Consider the following 23,555-nt stretch of genomic DNA (forward strand, 5'->3'; position numbering starts at 1 on the left):
CATACATGCACACACACACATGCACACACATACATGCACACACATGCACACACATACATGCACACACACACATGCACACACACACACATGCACACACACACTGGGCTTCTGAGAGGGCTCAGTAGGTAAAGGTGCTTGCTGCCACGTGGCGGAAGAAAGAATAGATTCTGAGAGTTGTCCTTTGACTCCACGTATGTGTACACACACACACACACACACACGCACGCACGCACGCACGCACGCACGCACACTAATTAAAATGTTTTTTAAAAGGAAAAAACTCAACTTCACACATACAAGTGGGTGTAGGTTAACTACTGTGAGTGCTTTTCAAAATGATAGTATGAGGGAACTGATTCCTGCTGCCTCTTCACCAGTCGGGGTTTGGGAACTTTAGAGTGCTAGGGGTCCACAGAGCTAGGAGAGTGGCTCAGACAAGCTGGGGAGCCCAGGTCACCACACACCCCTTCACCTGGTGTTTCTGTCTTTGGCCTCTCTGCTGCTTAATTCCACACACCTGTGTGTCTTCTTTCCGAGCGTTTGTCTGCGGAGGACAGCAACCCACCCTGTCCTGGTAAAGCCTAGAAGAGTGTGAGAGGCTAGCCTAGGGCACATTGGTAGGGCTAGGATGGAAGCCAGGTCCTCCTTGTCCCAACCCCTTCGGACTTCAAGCTTGAAGGGTGGGCCTGGCTCTTTGCCTGTCGCTGTCCATGAACCTTGCCCCCTCCACTGACCCGTCCCGCGGGCCACGTTATTTGATGAGACCCGAGGAGGCACCTCCTGAAAGATCAATGGGGGTGAGAGAGAAAGGAGACCAGGCGCGTAAAGGAAGACAAAGTCAGTCTGAGTTGCGTCAAGGTCTCGTTTATTGCAAGGGGAATCAGGTTTATATATGCTAGGAGCTAGGAGAAGTAGATAGGGGTATGGAAAGTTACTAGGAGGAAGTTAGGGTAAGGTAGGGTTCAGGAAAAGGTCTCTTTGTTCCAGGGCCTGATCAACGGACCATACAGCAAACCATTATGTTTCAGGGAGTAGATCAAAAGGTACATACTGTGGTCTTGTTGAAAAATGGTTGCTATTGAAACTGTTAACGGAAGATTGGGTACACTGCTTTTTCCCATGAGAATCAGTTAGGCTACTTGGCTCCTGACAATTCCCCCTTCTTTCTATAAAATGGCCAAAGCAGGCTTTGGTCATAAATCGAGAGGGCCCCTGTCTTAGGCTATATGGGGTGCAGTCCTGTCTGGCAACGTGCCATGTTGAGCCGGTCTCTGGCGACCTCTGTACGTTGTGCTCCCAGCACAGGCCCCATACTATTCCCGTCATTGAGTACCCTCTAGCTTTTAGTTATAGGGGTTTTTAGGTTCGTAGGCCACTGAACCTGAGCCTTTCACCTGTTTCAATAGTTTCCTCTCGAGTTTCTGTCCGATGGTAATGTACTGAAACAGTTTTTGCTAGGGCCGAATCGATCTGATTTTTGATGAATTGTGTTAGTCGTTGAAAAGCCCAAGGACCAAAGGTGAGGAGGAGAAGGAAAATGATCAAGGGGGCCAGGAGGGTGGGGATCAGAGTAGAAAGCCAAGGGGACCCCTTTAGCCAACCCTCAAACCAATTGTTTTGATTTTCAAAATCACGTTTTTTTTTGTGTGTGTTAATCTTTTTCTTAGTTTCTCTATTGATTTTCTAACTACCCCAGTGTGATCAGCATAAAAGCAGCATTCTTCCTTCAAGGCTGCACATAACCCCCCCTCCTTTAAAAATAGTAAATCCAGACCTCTTTTGTTTTGTAACATAACCTCAGAGAGCGAGGTTAAAGACTTCTCTAGGGCAGAAATGGATCTTTCTATGGCCTCTAGGTCAGTAGTCATAGCCATTTGTAACTGCATAAGGTGGTTGCTCTGCACGAGGGCAGCAGTTCCTGTACCAACTCCTGCAGCAATGCCTCCAATACCTAACAATAGGGCAATAGTCATCGACACAGGTTCTCGAGTGTATCTGCCTCTCTGCTCAAAGAATTCCATCACTGAGCTTTCTTGATGATAAGTGACACGAGGCCATAACTGGACCATCACACAAAATTCATGGGAATCATCAAATATCTGAGCAGATATGCAAGGGGTCAATCCTGTGTTACAGGCCCAGTAGGACCCGTTGGGTGCTTCAAGATAATAGCTTCCCTTATAGGGTGTCAGAGTTTGTTTGCAGAGGTGACGATGGGTTGATGGAATCTTGCCCAGACAAGAACCTTGTCCTGAGACTTCAGGGAGTGTTAGTTTATGTGGCTTAATCTGACACCTATTGCTCGGGGAAGTAAGGTTATTGGCAGTAGACTGAAAGGCAATTCCTTCATAATAAGGGGGACTGGAGGTAAGGCAGAGCCAGCAACCCAAGGTTCTGCTTGGATTTGTGGCATTTAGGGCCAGATAAGCTCCCTGGACCAAATTAAACAATCTATCTCCTGTTCCTCCAAAAGGAGTAAGGAGAGTGCCATTACTGGAACCTACGATGGTAGTCACGGTGCCTGTATGGTAGGGAAAGGGATGAGGATGAGGTGAGGGGGAAGGAGGTGATGGCATCTTTTCATGATTGGAGGGAACTTTTTGGTCAGAGAGAACTACATTGGGTCCTACCGACTTTGGGTACAGGTCTTCTATTGTTAGCAAGATCTTGAAAATGACTCCTTTATCTGTACCATCAAGATACCAGCGGAGTCCCCATGTTTTTCCTGAGGGCCATTCTCGATTCGCCCTACCCTGAGGGGTGAAGGTTATGTTTAAAGGTAATGATAGCCCTGGATTATAGGCTGTCCCAGTATAGGGGCTAAAGCAAAAATGTCTATTCGTGCTAGGCTTACTATATCCCCTTGTAACTGAAATAAGGTCCCAAGATGAAGTTGGTTTCCAGTAAGCTGCCCCTGTAGTTTCACAACCCCATCGAGCACAAAAGAAGGTCTTGAATCCTCCACATCTAGCAGCCGTGGCTCGGCTTCTACCATCCTTAGGGCAGACATAAAAGTCAGATTGTGCTAACCTACAACGAGCTGTAGGACTAACACAGCCTGGGGCAGTCATCACGGCAGGGTCATTATCATGGAATGTCCCACAAGGGCTTGTCCAAGTGGTTTTAGGACTATGAGGAAATTGATTGCAGTTTGGAATCGTTTGAACCCCTGTACCATTTAACTGGTGTTGGCCAATAGTAGGTATATCCCAAGAATCCAATCCTGCAGCCAGCTGACAGAAGTCAGGAGTGAGTGATGGCCACCAGGAATAGGGAGCATGGTTTGCAGTAACCTTCCAGACCTCCTCCCCTGTTACTGTGAAAATTCGCCAGGTAAGCTTTTTAATAGCATGGGGGCTTTCCTTGGAGATGCAGGAGAGGGGAAGGGGGAAGAGTAGTAAGCAAACGATGAAGCAGGGGTTGGTTTTCCAAGGCTCGCGATGAACAGGTCCTGCTATTGAGATGTCCGTGGCTCCCTTTATTTTCCAAGCCGGAGGCATTTCTGAAAGAAAAAGAGAGAATTTTGTCTCAGGGTTGTGTCCTGGACATAACAGTTATTTTTTCCTTAGTCTAGGGAGGCAATCTGTGCAGAGTAAGGCTTAATCAGTCTTTCTGGTAGCCAACGAGCCCCATTTTTCTTGGAGTCATAAATGCATGCAGACCCCTTTCCCCAGATTACAACTGGATCAGGACCATTCCATATTCCAGTTATTGGATCTTTCCAAAGGGCCTGCGCATATCCTTGTTTGGTTTCTGGGTGCCAGTGTCGCTCAGCCGCAGATTTTCCAAAAGCGTCCAATGTCAGAAAATTTAATACGAATAGGGTGTGAGAAGGCAGAGCTTTGTGGTTTCCCTTAAGGGGAAATAGTGTCTCTTGTGAGCTAAGTTTATTAAGAGTATTTTTTAAAGTTTGGTGAGCTCTCTCCACGATACCTTGGCCTTGAGGGTTATAGGATATTCCAGTGATGTGTTTAATTCCTAATTGTAAACAAAATTGTCTAAATTTGCTACTAGTATATCCTGGACCATTATCAGTTTTTATACATTTCGGCTGACCTAGCACTGTGAAGACATGTAACATATGATTGATAACATCTTTGGTGGCTTCTCCACTATGAGCAGAGGCACAAATAAATCCACTGAAGGTATCTACAGTAACATGTATAAACTTTAATTTGCCAAAAGAAGGAACATGGGTGACATCCATCTGCCATAGTTGTCCAGGTATAAGCCCTCTGGGGTTTACTCCATAATGAGGTTCAGGTAAGAGCATCAGGCAATTTTTGCAACTTTTTACAATTTCCCTAGCCTGTTCTCTAGTAATTGAGAACCTTAGTCTCAAAGTTTGAGCATTGAGGTGATGAAGGCGGTGCGCCTCACGAGCAGCTGCTACCTGATCATGTTCCAAATGAGAAATCAAGATAGAACGTGTAGCAGAATCGGCAAGTTCATTTCCCTGAGCTAGGGGTCCAGGTAGGCCTGTGTGGGCACGAATATGGCCAACATAAAAGGGTAGTGATCTTTGTTGGATTAATTTTTGTAATTCAGAAAACATTTGGAAGGTGGGAGTAATGGGTTGGATTATTGGGACCATTTCTAAAGCCTGTAAAGCCCTTACCACATATCTACTGTCTGAATACAAATTAAAGGAACAACCTTCAAAATTTTTAAAGACAGCAAGGGCAGCATATAGCTCCACCAGCTGAGCTGACTTGAAAGAGGTTCTCATAACATTCTTTTGGCCATTGAGGACATACGCAGCTTTACCATTGCTTGACCCATCTATGAAAAGCACAGGGGAGTCCGGGATGGGCTCCATTCGGGTATTTTTAAGAAAAACAAAAGAAGTAAGGGAGAAGAATTGTAGGAGTTTGTTACTGGGCATCTGTGTGTCAAGTTTCCCCTCATAGGTGCAGACAAGAATGGCCCAGTCAGGACTACGGGTGCATAACCATTCAAGTTGCTCTTTATCATATGGCATAACAATAATATCAGGGTCGTGCCCAAAGTATCGAGTGGAGGCTTTTATTCCTAACATTATCAATTGGCAAACCAGGGAAGGATAAGTAGGAAGGATTTTTCTTTTAGTAACAGGAAGATGTACCCACAGTAAAGGTACGGACTCTTGCCAAAGCAGGCCTGTAGGGGCAAAATCTGTAGAAAAAATGATCAAATACAATGGGAGAGTTGGGTCAAAATATCCCATGTGTTGTTGAGTGATGGTCGTTTTAACCTTTTGTAATACCCTCTCTGCCTCCACTGTAAGGTATCTAGGGGATTGAGGGTCGGAGTCTCCTCTGAGGATATCCTCAAGGGGGCGTAACTCTCCCTTGGTTATTTTTAAATAGGGTCGCAGCCAATTGATATCCCCTAAAAGCTTTTGAAAATCATTGAGACAACGAAGTGTATCTTTTCTAATCTGGGTTTTTTTGTGTATAGAGGAGGTCCGGGTGTAACTCGAACCCTAAAAACAGGAAGGGGTATTGGGTTTGTATCTTCTCTGGAGCTATATGAAATCCTCGGTCCTGAAGTGTGATAATTATCTTTTGAGCTACATTTTGTGTTTTTTCTACAGATTTCCCTGCTATTAACAAATCATCCATATAATGTATAATATAAACTTCGGGGTATTAGACCCTCACTGGATCGATAGACTGAGCTACATACTTTTGACATAGCATAGGGGAATTGGCCATTCCTTGGGAGTCATTGCTAGGAGCTGGGGAGCTTGGAGTCTCTGTTTGCTATAGTAAGCTTTTTATCAAATAATGTAAATGCCATATTTACCAGATCTTTGACAGGTTTGAGGACCATTATCTATTAAATGTATCTGAGCCAAACAAATCTAGGCCCAATCTTAAAAATATCTCTAAATTTGGTAACAATAACCAGGCCAATTTGTTCTCCTATAAATATATTAGTCAAATATACCTCTCAGTTTTTTTATTTAAATAGAACAGTTTATGTTTTAAACTAGTATCTGAATAGCCAGATGACCAGTATTAACTTGTATTTCTTAACACAAAGGACATGCAAACTCAGACATTCAAAACCAAACATACATGTGGCCACATTTTTCATTCATACCTGTAGAGTAGACAGACATTTTTACAACTATGACCCTTTGGAGTCTCAATGTAACAGCAGAATAGCAAGACAAAGAAATCTGAAACATATTTCATTATTTTTATATATCTTAAGTCATTTTTTTTAAATCATTATATAAGCCTTTTTATCCTCAGACCTTTATACCTTGTTTTTACGTATTCTAATAACTTGTATTTTATATATTTTTTTAAACATTTTTTTATCTTAACCAACAATAATTTGAAACCAAGTCTCTTAAATGATGGCAAGTATTTGTAACCCATTGAACTCAAATGACCAAAACCCATGTAAATTTTTATTTTTCCTGTGGAAACAAAAGCATAATTTTCCCAGTGTCTTGAACTGGTAAATTTAACATTTCTTTTTAAGCAATACCAGGACAGAGAAGGGTTAACAAGAGAAGCTGCTGGCCGGCAGAAGAAACCTTGAAGTTATCACAGTAAAGGAAGGGAGGGGGAGCAGTGGGCATAGAGCGTGTCCTTGGCTGCCAGTGTTCCTGAAAAAAAGTTTTTGTTAACTCTTCTGACTAAAGTCAGATTCTCTGTTCAGTGTACACACAGTTTTTGTCAGTTGCAGGCAGTCCCCATTGTCCTGTCCAAAGTTCCCGTCTTTGCCCGCCTGTACCGAGAGCACGCACCCCCACCCTCGTGAGAGCAGCCAGCTGGCTGCAGTCCTGATAGCAAGAGAGCTAGGGAGGGACAGAGGTGGCCTTTGCTATGCCTCTCTCTCCTCCTCTTCCTCTAGGAAAATAAGGGAGGTTAGTAGACAGAAACAAATAACATTTACACAGACAATCCAAGAACCGGAACATCAGCACTGAGACGACGGCCTCATTCACAGCCAGCAAGCCCCTCTTGCAGTATGCAAGCCCCACCTGGCAGGGGATACCTGTTTATCTCAGTTCAGTCGGGGAGTGGGAGTGGGGGACCCAGTTCCCTTTATTGTGGCTCACACATCCTTTCAGTGAGCTAGGCAAAGGTCTAGTGGAGAAGAAGGGAACTGTCCCATAGCGTCCGTCACAGTCAAGTCAACAATGAGAACAATTAACACATTACACACAAGACCAAGGGCACACGAAAAAACTTTGTCCCAACGAAACAACCAACAAAGCTCCAAGAACAGTGACAGCCTGATGTGCTCTGGGGGGGGGGGGGAAGGTTTTGACCCTCCAGGCTCAATCACACCAAAAACAATCCAGACTGGAGGATCTCTGTCCTTAATTAAACAGACATCAGGGGCTTCCACATCCCTGTCAGTCAGACATGCACCTTTTTTCTTGGAAGAGAAGAAGAGAGTAAAGTAACAATGATCACAACAAAACATACAAAAAACCCACAAAATGGCTCTGACAAATTCCCGGGACAAAATACAAAGTGGCACTTCCTCCCACCGTGGGGGAAGATACCCAAAGATGCTCCTAAACCAGATCGTCACCTCTGAGGTGGCTTTAGGGCTCTGGGACGTCTCCCTTCACCGCCAGGTTCACTGTCTGGACACGTCTGTCCCAGTGAGAGCCTGAAAAGTACAAATTGAGCCTGCAAAGTACAAAACAAAAGTAACAAGACAGAGAGACACAGCAAGACAGAGAGCGCTCTTACCGGTAGATGTAATAAACCTCTGGACACTTGGGTGTCAGGCAGGGAGAGTTTGAGAGAAAATCCTCTGCAAGGGCTAGTAAATGTGAAACACGCCCATCTCCCTCTGCTTCCTTTAGAAAATCTCTAATCACACCATAAAAACTAAAAAAGGCATCGGGGACATTTTCCCCGTCTCTGATTAATTTGTTAATATCTTTTCCAACCCTGTTCCAAGTCAAAGGGTGAATTCCTGGTCCATTAATCACTAACCAGGGACATTTCTCCTCCACATATTGAAAGAACTTTACTAAATCCTTTTTTTTAAACTCTTAATCCTCTCTCCCGAAGATTCCCTTTCATCTCCTTTAAAAAATGCCTCTTTAGATAAATTTTTTCCCATTGATCGATTGGACGACACTTACCTCAAGACTCTCCCGCGTTGCACGAGTGATGCGGTCCGGGCGTCTCTACCCTAATTCTCTCCGGGGCCCCTTTTGTTATCCGTCGTCCGGTAGGTCACCGTGCCTCGAGCCCCACGTTCGGGCGCCACTTGACCCGTCCCGCGGGCCACGTTATTTGATGAGACCCGAGGAGGCACCTCCTGAAAGATCAATGGGGGTGAGAGAGAAAGGAGACCAGGCGCGTAAAGGAAGACAAAGTCAGTCTGAGTTGCGTCAAGGTCTCGTTTATTGCAAGGGGAATCAGGTTTATATATGCTAGGAGCTAGGAGAAGTAGATAGGGGTATGGAAAGTTACTAGGAGGAAGTTAGGGTAAGGTAGGGTTCAGGAAAAGGTCTCTTTGTTCCAGGGCCTGATCAACTGACCATACAGCAAACCATTATGTTTCAGGGAGTAGATCAAAAGGTACATACTGTGGTCTTGTTGAAAAATGGTTGCTATTGAAACTGTTAACGGAAGATTGGGTACACTGCTTTTTCCCATGAGAATCAGTTAGGCTACTTGGCTCCTGACACTCCACACACACACAGCTACCTCAGAATGGTTCCTTTAGCTTCCCGGGGACACTGACCTTCAGTGTGACCTTGAGGACCACAGCCTGCCTCACACATAGGGCAGCCATGGCAAGCCAACGCCTGTAGTCCTCTCCCTGGCTCCCCTTACACCTTCCAGCCTTGATGATTTCCTTTTGTAAAATCCCAGAATTCGCACCTTGCCCTTTTGCATGGGACCTCTGTGTCTGCCGCCTGATGGGGCCTTTGGTTCCCAAGAGAGCTGGTCCACAGCTGCATTAGAGGCAGGTTTTACTTTAAAAATCCAAAGAAATGCTATCTCAGCTAAACGTTGAGCTTTCTGCAAAACCATACTTTTTTTTTTTCAATGCTGGGGATCGAACCCAGGACTGAAGTCACACTTGCTAAGCAAGTACTCTGTCATTGACCTATGTCCCCAAGTCCTGTCTTTGTTTTGAACTAGATAAATCCCGTCCCCCACAAATCCCGCTCACAGACATCCTGACACACTCACTCAAGACTTCTGTCTTCTGAGCACCTCCATGCCCACCCATTCCTAAACTACTATTTCTTGTGAGAACCTGCTACATGCCTAGGACTGGGGTGTACGTGTGACAAGATCCTCCCCCTACACTGTGGGACCCCTGGATCTGCTTGCAGATTCTGTGCACACCACTCACTCACTAATGCTTAAGTCTTATTCATCTGTGACCCACGGTCGATTGAGAATTTGGTCTTCATTTTCCTGATACCCATCCCAAAAAAATCACTTCCTGTTTAGCATTATTCTTAAAGCAATAATAAAGCCTCCTCGGAGTGCCCCATATCTACCTCGGCTTATTTATAAAGATGGACAGACCTCCAGGAGGCAGCGAGGAGTGGGTTAGCCTGAAGGGTGCCTAAATTAGACTCTGGTGTAAAGGGCTATCCCATCCTGAGGGCACTTGTTATTGTGACTCGAGAGAGCCCTCCCTGGCAATGGGCTGCGTCCTGCTTTCCCATTAGAGCCCAGGAAACAGAGTCAGTGTCTATTCTAGGGCATTTCTTGGTCTCAGAGGAAAACATAAAGTGAACTTAAAGCCTTAAAGAATGAAATTATGACGTGAGCTACATGGTTAAACCTTGAGGACATAGGCTAACAGAGGTGTGCCAGCCGCCACAGGGCAACCACTGCCCACTTTCACTGTGCCTGTGCCTTCAGGACAGAGTTGTGACATGGGGGGTGCAGGCCTGAGGAACAGGCTGTGGAGTTGCTTGGTAGATAAGAGTCTCGGGGCCGGGGGATTATTTAATGTATAGAATTCCAGATGGAAAAATGAGCGGTTTCTGGAGATAATGGAGGCTGCATAACAGCTTAATGCCATCAAACTGTGTACTTCAAAGTAACCAGAGCCAGGGGTGTGGTTCAGTTGGCAGAGTGCTTGCCTGACTTTCACAGAGGCCTGAATTCAGCCCTCAGCACCACATACTCGAGGTGTGGGATCAGGAGTTTCCCTAACTATATGGCAAGTTCAAGGCCAGCCTGGGCTAAGTAAGTTGACAAACGCAGTAGGAGTGTCCTACAGAACATCTTGATGTCCACCGTCTTGGCAGGCGTCACCTGAACGATCAAAGTCTAGTTGGACAACGGGTGAGCTCTTGTGTCGTTTGGCATTGTCCTTCCCTGCCCAACCCCAAAGGCTGTGAAGTCGGATTGGCAGATACGGCGCCTGTGGTGATGGCCTTCAGAGCCAGACCCCTGTCAGCAGAAAGCAGGACCCGCAGCAGATGCATCATCGGAGGCTTCCTGAGCATCAGAGGGCAGCTGCTCCCTTCTCAGGGCCTCTAAGTGGCACAAAAGCCACCATCAAAGGCGCTTCCACCCCTGGCTCTGGGTCCAGCCTCAAGAGTTCAAAGGGAGTTTTTGTCCTTTTCATTTGCTGACATTTCACTTAGGAATTGGGTTTTGGGTAAGACCGGATCATACGCTCCACCTGCCCCCCTACATGTAGCCCCTCAGCGTGTTCAGAGCAAACCAAGGCAGCTGAGTGGAAACAGAGAGCTAAGGGCCTGTAATTAAAAGGCTGTGGTGTAAAGCAGCTGTCTGAAATTGGTACCTGGTTCTCAGACTAAAAATAGACCCTTTCCACAAACCAAGCAGGAGAATCCCGTGGGGGTGGCCATTGCAGTTGGAAGACATCAAACGGTGTGTGCTTCTTGCTCTCCATTCCGCTGAAAGAATGGACTACATCAAGCCTGCTCCAGAATGGGGATGTCTGTAAGGGACTGGCCTGGCATGCTGGTGGCATAGACTGGCTGCAGGGTGCCAAGGCTGAGGGACACCAATGGCTGTGTGATCTGGACTTAGTCTGGGAGCTTCAGTCCTCCAGGATGTTAGGGACACCAGTGTCATACCTGGATATGGATGTGGTGTGTGTGATTCAAATGTGTCCCCTGCTGAGTCCATTGGCCAAGGTTTGGTATGTCTGAACTGCTGAGCAGAATTAAGGTCCATGGAAGATCAGGTTATGAGACAGATAAGTCTTAGCAGAGGGGATAGGGGAGGTGTTTAGGGACAAGCCCAGGACATGTCACGTGGTTGTCATTGGGAAGGGCAGTTCTGCTCACTTGATGGTTTTGTCTCGTCCTCCTGAGGTCCCCAGTGCAATGATGAGCAGATGGGTCTCTAGGATCTGAAAGGAAATAGCCTTTCATTGGCTACCCTCTTGATAGTGTAGTCATAACAATAACAAATGACACTATCAGAACCTCCTAGAATTAATGGTGCCTGTCCTTTGCCAATCCCTGGACATGTGAAGGGTCTGGGTTGCTCAAGTTTTGTATCGTACACCTTGAGGTCCTACATTTGAGACCCGCAAGCCCTTCAGAGCTCTTCGATCACCCCAACTACCCTTTAGGGAAACATTAGATGTGTATCCTAGTTGAGAGCAGACCGGCAAGCTGTAGAAGCTGTTCATCTGCCCAGCCGGCTGGAGTTATACAAATCCAAGAAGAAATCCCCTTTCCGAGCCCTGCCAGGGAGCAGAGGACCATAGGGAGTAATGGTGAGGGCCTCGGTGAGCTGCACTCAGAGAGTAAGGGCCACCTCACTTTTGCTGTGTTGTCTTAGACAGTAGTGGGGTGGGGGTGATTAGGGACCACACACCTACCACTCTTCACACCAAACACCTCTCAGTGTTTGTTTAATGAGTAATGAGTCCTTTTAGTGTTGCATTTACATAGGAATCTACTCTTAAAGACAACCCGTTCTCCAGCCTGTCAGCCATTCAATCAATGGCATCTACTGTGACCCTAGTCCAGGGAGCCCCAGGCACACACCTCGAACTCACAGAGATAGTGGGCTGGAGAGGGGGACAGAAAGAGATGATAGCTTCTACACAAGGCATGGGTTTTCAAAACTAGACAACGGTGATGCTGCTGATAGGGCCTGGGGCAGTGGTTCTGTGGGTAAAGAACGAAAACTTCGTTTGGATCTTAAAGCACCTTTGAATAAAGCCAGGCATGGTTGTCTACATTGGTAACCCTAGCTCAGGGAGGCAGAGACAGGAGGATCTCTGGGGCTCCTTGGCCAGGCACACTTCCTGAGTCGGTGAGATCTTGGTTCAGTGAGAAACCCTGCTTCAAAAGAAATTTAGGTGGAGAATGGCAGAGGAAGGCTCCCAATGTCAACCCCTGACCTTCACATGCACCCACAAAGATGTGTTCTCCCCCACCACACACATACAAAAAAAAACCTTAAATATAATAGGAGTAAGATGATGATGGTGATAATGGCGATGATGATGGTGATGATGGCGATGATGGTGATGATGGCGATGATGGTGATGATGGCGATGATGGCGATGATGGTTGATGATGGTGATGATGGTGGTGATGGTGATGATGGTGGTGATGGTGATGATGGTGAAGATGGTGGTGATGGTGATGATGGTGGTGATGGTGATGATGGTGATGATGGCGATGATGGTGGTGATGGTGATGATGGTGGTGATGGTGATGATGATTATGGGGATGATTATGGGGATGATTATGGGGATGATGGTGATGATGGCAATGATGGTGGTGATGATGATGATTATGGGGATGATGGTGGTGATAATGATGGTGATGATGATGATAATGGTGGTAATGATTGGTGATAGTGATGATGGTGATGATGATGACGGTGATAATGGTAATGATGATGGTGATGATGATTATGGAGATGATGGTGATGATGATTATGGGGATGATGGTGGTGATAATGATGGTGATGATGATGATAATGGTGGTAATGATTGGTGATAGTGATGATGGTGATGATGATGACGGTGATAATGGTAATGATGATGGTGATGATGATTATGGAGATGATGGTGATGATGATTATGGGGATGATGGTGATGATGATGATGATTATGGGGATGATGGTGATGATGGTGGTGATGATTATGGGGATGATGGTGATGATGATGGTGATGATGCTGTGATGACTACATCATCACTGTCCGTCACATCTTCTCCCTCTCTGGGTGCAGCCTTAATTGAGTAAATGGCTCCTGAAGCAGTAATTAGAGTATAGTCAGTATCTATTCAGGTGCTTCCACAGAAACTGATTTGCAAGTCTCTCCAGGCTGGCCGGGAAACCTCCCCAAAGCTGTGTGCATGGTGAAGCGGACCGCCAGGCTAGCTTCTGCAGTGGGTTCTAGACAAACAGGAAGAAGCGCGTCAGCTCTGCCTCACTGCCCTCAGTTCAGAGGCTCCTAGAGTGGTCAGGCCCCCTTCAGCACTGGGACCGTTCTGTACCCGCTGTTTGTGCTTTTTCGGAAGCACAGAGCTGGAGAGTGCTTAACCTCCACCTGAGCTTTGATTTAAAGACAGTGCCCCACAGTGCTTTGCGGTCTGCAGGGCCCTGCGAGAAGTGCGCCTTCTGCTTTTCATGGCTCAAGTGACCTCTTGACTCAGTTCCGCCTCAAGAGATAGCAAGGACTTGGAAGTCCTGACCAGTACCTTGGTGGTCACAAGGCCCCGCTTCCCTGAGAAGGCTTGTCCTGCCCACCCTCCCAGACCCCACCAACTCACAGGCTGGAGGGACAGGGGAGAGAGAGGAGGCAGTGGGTGTGCGGGTGAGCAGCCACCAACACCTTGCTTCAGCCTCGGGGATCCGCTGAGGTTGTACATCTCTTTGTTCCTGCTTTGCTGTTGAATGTGGGGGGCGGGGCGGCCTACGAGGGCTGGGGGAGGATGGCTCAGTTGGTAAAGTGCTTGGCATGTGAGCATGAAGACTGAGTTTGGATGCCCTGCATCCATGTGAAAAGCCAGGGGTGGTAACACCTGTCTGTAATCCTATTGCTGGGGATGTGGAAACAAGAGAATCCCTGTGGCTCACTAGCCAGACAGAATCAGTGGGAGACTTTGTCTTGAAAAATAAAGTAGAAGCCAGGCGTCGGTGGCGCACGCCTTTAATCCCAGCACTTGGGAGGCAGAACCAGGCGGATCTCTGTGAGTTTGAGGCCAGCCTGGGCTACCAAGTGAGTTCCAGGAAAGGCGCAAAGCTACACAGAGAAACCCTGTCTCAAAAAAATAAATAAATAAATAAAGTAGAGAGCAAGTAAGAAAGATACTGAGGTCAACCTCTTGCTTCTCACATGCGTGTCTACACATGTGCATGTGCACACACAATCATGTATACATGCACATACCACACACACGCGCCTCCGGAGTTTGCCTCCGGTGATCTTTAGTTTCTAGACTCATTTTAATAGTTATAGTAGGCAAGAAAAAGAAGAAACAGGGAAAAGGAAAAAAAATCTGAAATTTGCCAAGACAGACCCACTCCAGAATAGGAAGGGGAATCTACCTTTACTTCCGCTCATGTTCCCTGTCAGCAAGAGCAAGCCTCTCCTGGGCCTCCTGTCCCTCATCTGAGGATTTGCGGGGTCCTGTTTGGGCCAGCTAGTGTGTGGCTGTGATGTTCCATTCAGGTCCTGGCCATTGGCAAGGGACCATGCACATACCACACACACACACACACACACACACACACACACACACACACACACACCACATACATACACACACACATCATATACACACACCATGTACGTACACATACATCACATGTACATCATTCACACGGAGTTGCTGTCAGTCACTCCACAGGTGTGTTCCTGCATGAGAATGTGATTCATGGAGAAAGTGTTTGGGAGTGCAGATTCCCAGGCAGAGGGTGGGTTGGATCCGGAAAGCAGGACATGAAAATCTGCCTCTCCCCAAGTCATACCCCTGGATTCCCACATTCAGCGTAGTCCATAGTGCAGTCCTGGAAGTGAGCAGCACACGGCTGCAGCACACGTGGAGCTCTGACCATCTAAGCTGGATAGAGGGGAAGAGATGGGAAACTGCTGGTGAAGGGCGTCACCAAGCACACAGCACTCCACCAGCACCAGCTCTCCTTGGGGCTGATCGCTGCATGTTGATGCTAATGATGGCAGGGAGAGAGGAAGCCCAGATCCCTGGCAGACAGGGAAGGAAGAGGCAGCTAGCTGACTGACGTGACCCTGGGGGTGGGGCCATCAGAGGCACTGTTTTGGAGGAAGTGTGGTAGAAGGCAAGGTCTTGAAACAGGAAGCATTGAGAGGGTGGCATTCAAGAGGGACACTCCGAGGCAGAGGACTCCACCCCATGCAAGTCCCTTAGGTGCGAGAAAACACCCACATCTGGTCGCCATGGGGTTCTAAGACAGAGCTGCAAGGGGCAGGCAGAGTCAGACCGTGCCAGAGCTGCCACCAGGCCCAGGTGTCTGCACTTCCCATGGAGGACAGTGGAGATGCATGGAGGACGTAAAGTAAGGAGGGTTGGAGTCCACACTGTGATCAGAGTGACAGTCTGGTCTGTCGGTGGCTGTCACATCTAGAGGTGATGTGTCTGTATTGGGGTTGTCACGGTGAGGAGAAGGCCACAGAGGGCGCACTCTGGCTCTGGAGAGCCACCTGTATGGACAGCAGTGTCATCCCAATGGGACATAGATGTGCCAGGGACACCTTGCTTTTAATCAGTTGGAGTTTGGGGTCCCTGTGGAGGGTTCTAGGCTGAATCACTAAGAGGAAGGTGAGAATATACTACACCCCTGACTTGTGAATCCTACCTTCCTAGTACTCCCCACAAAGTGGTCCTCCTTGTACCCTACAAGGTATGGAGAAAGAACATTCCGTAGAGAAGGAATGGGAGGTTCAGTGGTCATGAAATTGACACAAGTGTAGCAAGTTCAGTCAGAGAGAGGGAGTGAGGGAAGGAGGGACGGGAGACCACTGTGATGGGGAGGAGGCTGGAAACAGGCGAATGACTCAAAAGGTTACATAAACAAGGCCTGGCCTAGATGAGCTGCAGACTCACTCAGAGGCATCCAGTTCAGTCCCATAGTGTATTAGTCAGGGTTCTCTAGAGGAGCAAAATTTAGAGACTAAATATATATATAAGGGATTTGTTAGAGTGGCTTATAGGCTGTGGTCCAGCTAATCCAACAATGGCTGTCTGCCAATGGAAGGTCCAAGACTCCAGTAGTTGTTCAGTCCATGAGGCTGGATGTCTCAGCTGATCTTCAGTATACACCAGAATTCTGAAGAAGTAGCCTCCAATGGCAGTGAAGGAATGAATGGTCTTGTTATTGAGAGTGAGGGCAAGCAGGCAAAGAGAGCAAGCCTCCTTCTGTGTCCATTATGTAAGCTGCCAGCAGAAGGTGTGGCCCAGATTAAAGGTGGATCTTCCACCTCAAAGATCCAGATTAAAGTTATATCTTTCCACCTCAATGATTTAATTAAGAGAAAAACCCTTCACAGGTGTACCCCAGGCACGTGGGTTTTAGTTCATTCCAGATATAGCCAGGTTGACGACCAGTAATAGCCATCACACATGGATTTCCAGATGTCTCTGGTTAGAAGACTCTAAAGTCCAGAAACAATGTCTTGCCCTTCTGGGTTCTGGCCCAGTTTGGAGAGTGCCCCAGGCCGACTGGACTGCAGCCCAGTTCTTAAGAAGCTGCATGTGTCTTTTACTGAATGCATCTGGGGAGCCCAAGAGGACAAGTATGTGGTTTGCCTGTGAATAAGGGACTTGTGGAGCAGCCCTCTGAGAGGCAGTTCAGGACCCCACTCGGGTGTCTCTGAAAGACGAGGGCCTTACTCTGACCCGTACTTGTGCTAGGAACTGTATACATACACCCTAAAGCCCTGGCCTGTGGCAGCCAGAGGGAAACACATCCCTCTGCTGCCTGAAGGTCCTCATGGTGTGTCTTGATGGGAGCAACTATGCCTTTGGAAGACTAGAAGGCAGAGCCACATACTGTGGAACTGCAAGCAGCTTAGAGAAAAAAACTGGACATCCCTTTGACTCCAGTATGCATCCCTTTGACTCCAGTATGTATCCTTCTGAGCAGGTTCTAACTATACTGACTTCAGGAAAGGATGTGAATTCAGTATCTCCTGCGAAGTTTCATTAAATTGGGCTGTGTGACTTTTCCTGTGCAGATGCAAGCTGCAGGTAGGGCCGAAGAAACAACTCCACACCCAATCTGGCTGAGTGAATAGGTGTGTTTATCGGAGTTAGTTATGTAAGTATGGATGCGAGGTTATGTACAGGAGTGTAAACAACTCAGAGGCAGCCGTATCACCAAAAAGTCTACCTGAGCTGCATCCCTAGAGCTCTATGCACAACTTGCAGGCGGCTTCACCAGAGAGTCCCCTCTCCCCAGCAATCGTTATGCCTCATATCACCCTTGCCTTGTAAGTCTGCTCTGTTTTAGGGACTTCCTGAAACTTGTGAGTTTTCTTTACTTCCTAAGTCCTGCAAGCTTCCTTTCCTGGCTTTACAACTGGAGGGAATGTTTCAATTCAGAGGAAAAGCTCCACAGCAGCAGCCTGTTCTCTTGGATGGATCAGATAGAAGTCAAAGTCTTGAAGCCTGCTTCTAGCAGAAGACAGGTACCCCAGCACAGGATAGCAGGGGTAAATCTGAGCATTGCCACTCTGATGCTGTGAGCCTGGGGATCTAACAACCATGCTAGACCCTGAACTTCACTTTGTTGGTCTGTAAACTAACAACACCTCAAGGTGGGCAATGGCTGGTACTTGACCGGACACCTGGCACAGATGCCCACAGGTGAATGTATAGTCCTCTTTTGCCCAAACACTTTGGAGCCATAGACATGTTTATGAATGATCATGTGGTCCAGAATATTCTAGATCCTTCCTTTTCTCTCCAGACCTCCCACTGGCTGCCTTCCCAGTGCAGCAGAATGGACACAGAGTGGGGGTATTCTGGCCTCTTCTTGACAGACTATGGGGATTGTTTGTTTGTTTCAATTAGAAAAGAGATGTAGAGATAGTGAGGTACTTGCCGTGAAAATATGCTGTCCTGAGCTTTGATATTCAGAATCCAGGTGAAAAGCCAGGCATGCATGTAATTCCAACACTGGGGAAGTCGAGGCAGGCAGATCCCTGGGGCCACCAGCTTAGTCAGCAGAACCTAATTAGCCAGTTGCACACCGGGAGAGAGAGACCTAGTCTCAAAAAAAAAAAAAAAAAAAAAAAGGTAGATGGTACTTTAGGGAAAACACACACACACACACACACACACACACACACACACACACAGGCTTAGAGACAGAAGCCTGGCCTATAATGTCTACTAGGCAGGGGAAGTAAAAGCTGAGCCCCGGGGGAGCAGACAGACACTGGCTTCTCCCCTGGGAGGCTGCAGGGCTGTCCCCAGGTGCCCTGATTCCCCAGAGCTGGGGGCAGCAGTTAGATCATTTGTGACAGCCGTCCCCACAGGACCCGTCCCCAGGCCCTGGCCCGGATGCTTTCCTGAGTCTCTCCCTTCATTGCTTTGACACAGAGAATACACAGAGAATGCCACTTAGAGTACAAAAAAAGGCTCCCAGCTCCCCCACCCGCCATGACCAGTGTAATTATGTCTGAGAAGCTTCCTCTCCACGGGGCCTCCCCGCCCCTGGACTGGTCCAGCCTAGATGGGTCGATCTACTCCTGAGGCCCTGGGAACACACACACGCGCCCCATAGGTAGGTGTACCACAGATTGAATCAGCCAGGATCCTGCCCAAGTCTGCCCTCTGTCCCCAACTCCCTTAGTTGGCCTCTCTGGCCAGCCTATTTCTGATCTTTCCAGGACTTTATTGAACACTCCTATGTGGGGAAATCAGTGGCTTTCTTCCTAAGCTGAAGCAGCACCGTCACCCGAGCACTCAAGCTGTGAAGGGGGAGACACCCTTCACATCTTCCCTGCCAGGTGGGAACACTCACACACAGGCATGCAGAACTCCCTGCTGGCGTCTGATTCAACAGCCCATTTTACAGATGAGCACACAGAGGCCCAAGGAGGGTGTCTGGTCTGGCGGCCAGCAGGTGCTAGGTCTCTCCTCCTCCTAGCACACTGCAGTCTCCCTGTTCCCTCAGCCTGCCCCCTGCCACGGGTACTCTCTCCCTGAAATGTGTCTCATCTGGAACTGCGCTCAGCAAGTAAATGTGCTTGCTACACAAAACAGAAAGCCTGAGTTTGATCCCTAAATCACATAGAGGGAAAAGAGAACGGACCCCCAAGTGATGTCCTCTGACCTCCACGTGCACACACACACACACACACACAGACACACCACACACACACAGTGTACAAACACACACACCAAAACCCAACAATATACAAAATAAGATTTTTCCCCCTCCTTTGGAGATAAGAGTTTCCACTGTGTAGCGCGAGCTGGCAGCAGAGATCCACCTGCCTCTGCCTCCTAAGTGTGTGTAACCACACTCAGCCCAAATGAATTTAAAAAGAATTTTAAACACATCAGGTGTGTGGTGATATTAACACCCACTTTATTGGCAAGGAAACTGAGTCTAGGAGGTGGAAAGGACTGACCCAAGTTACGTAGCTGTTGTCAGAGTTCACATTCTGTCCTGCAAACCCAGCGTCACCCCAGCTGGACAGCCATTGCCCGGCAAAGCAAATTCCCTCAGGGTTTGCTCAGTGTTTTTCATGGGAGGCACACATTTCCTATTAAATATTATATCCAGAAATGGATTCCTTTAGTCTCTTCTGTTAGCCTAAGCAGAGGCACTGTCCTTTGAAAGGAAATCTGCCTGTTCTTCACTCATTTTGATGAGTTCCCAAATCAGGCCAGCCCAGGAGTGCCTAGCCCACGTTCCCTGTTGTGGTTAAGAAAGTAGGGCACCTGCTCAGAACTTGCAGCCATCCCTATTCCACAGGTTTCACAGAAATGTCTCCTGACAACTGGGGGATGGCTCAGTCAGTCAGTGCTTGAGGACCTGAGTTCAGCCCCGAGAACCCGAATAAAAACGCTGGGCGTGGTGATGATGGTGCTCGCTTATAGCTTCAGCCTTGGGAAGACAGACAGGCAGTTCCCTGAGGCTTGCTAGCCAGCCGGCCTAGAGAGTTCTGACCAGTGAGAGACCCTGTCTCAAAAAAGGGGGGGGGGACAGCACCTGGAGAATGACCAGAGTTGACCTCTGGTTTCCACGCCTGTGCACCTGCACACAAATGAACTCATACAAGGGAGGGGCTTCCACTTACGTAGAGGAAGTAGAGGGTCTTTCCCTCAGTGCACAGAGGTGGGCTAGAACCACGGACATGGCAGCAAGCCCCTGACTGGCTCATCCCATGCTCAGGTCTGGGACCTATCCCTGTACCGCCAGGGAGGCTGCTGGTTGGATAGAGTGAAAAGATTCTTCTCCCTGCTGCATCCTAGGAATGGATGGCCAAGCATCCAGGGCTGTGCCTCAGTTCTACCCAGAGTCTGAAAAAACCTGCGGTTGGGAATAGATGGTAGCAAAGGAATGTCCCAGCCCTAGGTTATGAGCCCATCTCCCACCCCACCCCACCCCCACATATGCAATAGCTCAAAAATCTGCACATTATATGCGTGGTCTTGACACCTCTGTTGTCCCAAGTTTGGGTGTCTTACTCATTTCAGAGCTCCCATCATCTGTGTGGCGTTTGGGCACAGCTGTGTGTCCTCAGTTGTGACCTAAACACTCAGGCGCTTACATTCCTCAGCTGGTGAATGCAGAGCTGCTGATCCCAATAGCGCCTCCCTGTGGCCTTCCTGGTGCACTGCCGTGAGGACCACAAAAAGGCCATCTTCCAGGAGATGTGACAGAATGTCTTAGCACTAGAGAGATGTTAATGTGTTGACACAAAGCTAATTTGTGAATCCTGCCAGTATCAGGCACCAGTGTTCTTGGGACACAAAGATGCACGTGGACCAGTCCCAGCAGCCCTGGAGACAGGAAAGGTACTGACTGTGTCTGTTCATGGGGATGTAACTGTTGAAGACAGGACTGCTAGAGACAGCGGAGGCTGCTGCTGGGAGTGGCTCCCCAGGGCCCAGGTTTGTGGGTGACCTGTGGGAGAGGGAGGAATATCCACAGGGCTGGTTCAGTCCCAGCCTCCTCCTCACCAGGAATGGTGCATGCAAACTTTCAGAAGTGAGGGAGATGGGGTGTTGAAATCTGCTCCTCTATTAAGAGAAAGGTCAAGGAGCTTCAGAGATAGGTCAGGCAGTAAAGCGCTTGCCACACAAGCATGAAAATGGGTTCAATCCCTAGGACCCATGTAAAAACTTGGGCATGGTGGCATCTGCTTATAATCCCAGCATTGGGGTGTCTCCGGGCTCATTACCCAGCAAGCCTAGAGAGTCCAGGCCATTAGGAAACTCTGTCTTTAAAAGGTGGGGGGAGGTGGGTAGCATCTAAGGAATGATAGCCAAGGTTAACCTCAGCAAGTACACACACACACACACACACACACACACACACACACATGCACGCACACGGTTCTGACACTCTGAAATCTGCTCCTGCTTTACAGTGTGTCAATCCATGTTGATAGCTAATCTCTATATGGCTGGACATTTGCTCTTCTGATGAGCAGCTTCCAGGGTGCTGCCGATTACATCCGTCCGTCTTCTCTGTCAGTGAGATACCAGATCGCCTTGAGCCAGAAGTTGTGTATGGATGACAGATGTGTTTGGCGTTCACTGCAGCGCCCACTCCTGGAGAAAGATGCTCAATTCACAGTTCTCCAGGTGAAACAAAGCCGCCAGAGTTGATATGATGGAAATACCCCAGGGTAGTGGTCAGGAGCAGGTGTCTGGGCCACCACACTGACTCTACTACCATCAGGTTCCTGAGGTGGAATCAAGAGGCAATAGTCACCAGGTGACAGGGATTCTCGCGTGCGCTGAACATTCAAGTTCAATAAAGGCTTTCCAGTCATCTGGCTGCTGCCCACCCCTTCCTAGACAGTGCTCCACAATGATTTGAAACAGAGAGTTTCTACTTCTGTGGTGTTCCCTAAGACTCATACATGGTGCTGTGCGCTTTCCTCTGAGCCCTCAATCCTCAAAACAGCCCCGAGAACTGCACAGTTACTGTCCCCCACGCTGCAGAGTGGAGAACCAAGGCCTGGGGGAGCCAAGACGCTCAGACAAAAGTGTCCGGGAGAACATGTTGCTCAAGTCTCTGGAGACAGGCAGGATCGAAACCACACAGCCAAGTGTCTAGTCAGGGGCCAGGAGAACCTGCAGGGCCAAGCCACCCCTACCTACCTACCTCCCCAAAATATCACGGGCAGCCCAGTCCTTGGGGGGAGCTGCCAGCCTCCAGCTTGTGCCCTTCCTCCTGCCAGCAGCGACTTCTGAGGTCCCCAGAGTGTGTCAGCTAGCAGGTGCAGTGCTGGCCTGCCCTTCTGACTTCAGATTTCTCAGGGCCCAGCCTCCTACTCAGTGTCAGAGCCCTGTCCCTTGCTCACCATTGTCCCTTTTCTGGGCTACCATTCATGGGACACCAATCCAGCTTGGCAGTGGCCCCATTCCTAGGCCTGAACCCCTCTTCATCAGTCCCAAGACGCCGGAAGCCCAAACAGCGGGTCTGAGATGTAAATAAGGCCCCTGCAGCTGCACCTGGCTTCCTGGAAAGAAGCCCCAACGCACGCGCGCGCGCGCGCGCGCGCACACACGCACACACACACACACACACACACACACACACGCACACACACACACGCACACACGCACGTGCCCTGTGCAAAGCCCTCCGGCAGGGCATGACTGCTGCTCCTGTTTCCTGGCCTCACTCAGCAGGTAGACGGCACAGGGCTCTTCCCTCATCAGAGCTGTTGCCGTCAGAGCCGATTTCTCCCAAGATCCGCAGCCCATCTGCCAACACTTTTGTGCATTTGCGCACCTTCAGCCTCTGGCCCAAAGCCTCTGCGGGAAGATGAGCTAGAACAGCAGATGTAGGCACCAGGGAGATGCCGTCTCCAAGAACCTATCCAATCTCTGCATCCCATTTTACTCACTCATACCTGCATCATTCATTCATTCATTCGGGCATGTATGACATTCATTCATGAATATATGTACTTATTCATTCATGCGTCTGTGCGCTGACTGAAGCGCATGAGTGCGTTCACACATTCATTCAACAAACCTTTGACGCTCTACTATATGCCAGGGGTTTGTAATACAGCAAAGGACAAAACAGAGGGGGAGACACCCGCACCCCGGGAGTTAGCATTCTAGGGGGATTGAGGACAGAATGAGTGAACTGTGGCAAGCATGCAAGGAGGTGAGTGCTTCAGCCGGGCAAGGGCTGGGCCTCAGAACTTCCTCTTAGCAAACCGATGGAGTGAGCGTCTCAGGATGCCCACCCAGCTTTTCTTTGTCCCAGGGTCCGTAAGCTAGGCAGCTAGCCCAGGTGCAGCAGGGGCTCCCAGAGAGCACCTTCTTTCGTGCCTTACTGTCAGATGCCCGGGAGGACACCAGCTGGTTACTCACAGGCACCAACAGCCCCAGCAGATCCAGTGAAACTTGACAAGGCTCACACTCA

General features: G+C 48.5%; 1 protein-coding gene and 1 long non-coding RNA gene across 2 annotated transcripts in view; one reads left to right on the forward strand and one right to left on the reverse strand.

Annotated features, from left to right (window-relative positions):
• The window catches only part of Chst11 (carbohydrate sulfotransferase 11), a 226,205-nt gene that overhangs the window by 196,368 nt on the left and 6,282 nt on the right, over positions 1–23,555 (forward strand). The gene's annotated exons all lie outside the window — the stretch shown is intronic.
• Positions 3,314–8,601, reverse strand: LOC131895083 (uncharacterized). Its single transcript, XR_009375094.1, has 2 exons — positions 8,108–8,601; positions 3,314–3,502 (listed from the first exon to the last, which is right to left on the reverse strand). It is a non-coding gene; the product is annotated as an uncharacterized LOC131895083 (long non-coding RNA).

This window comes from Peromyscus eremicus, chromosome 18 (genome assembly GCF_949786415.1).
Source record: "Peromyscus eremicus chromosome 18, PerEre_H2_v1, whole genome shotgun sequence".
NCBI lineage: Eukaryota > Metazoa > Chordata > Mammalia > Rodentia > Cricetidae > Peromyscus > Peromyscus eremicus.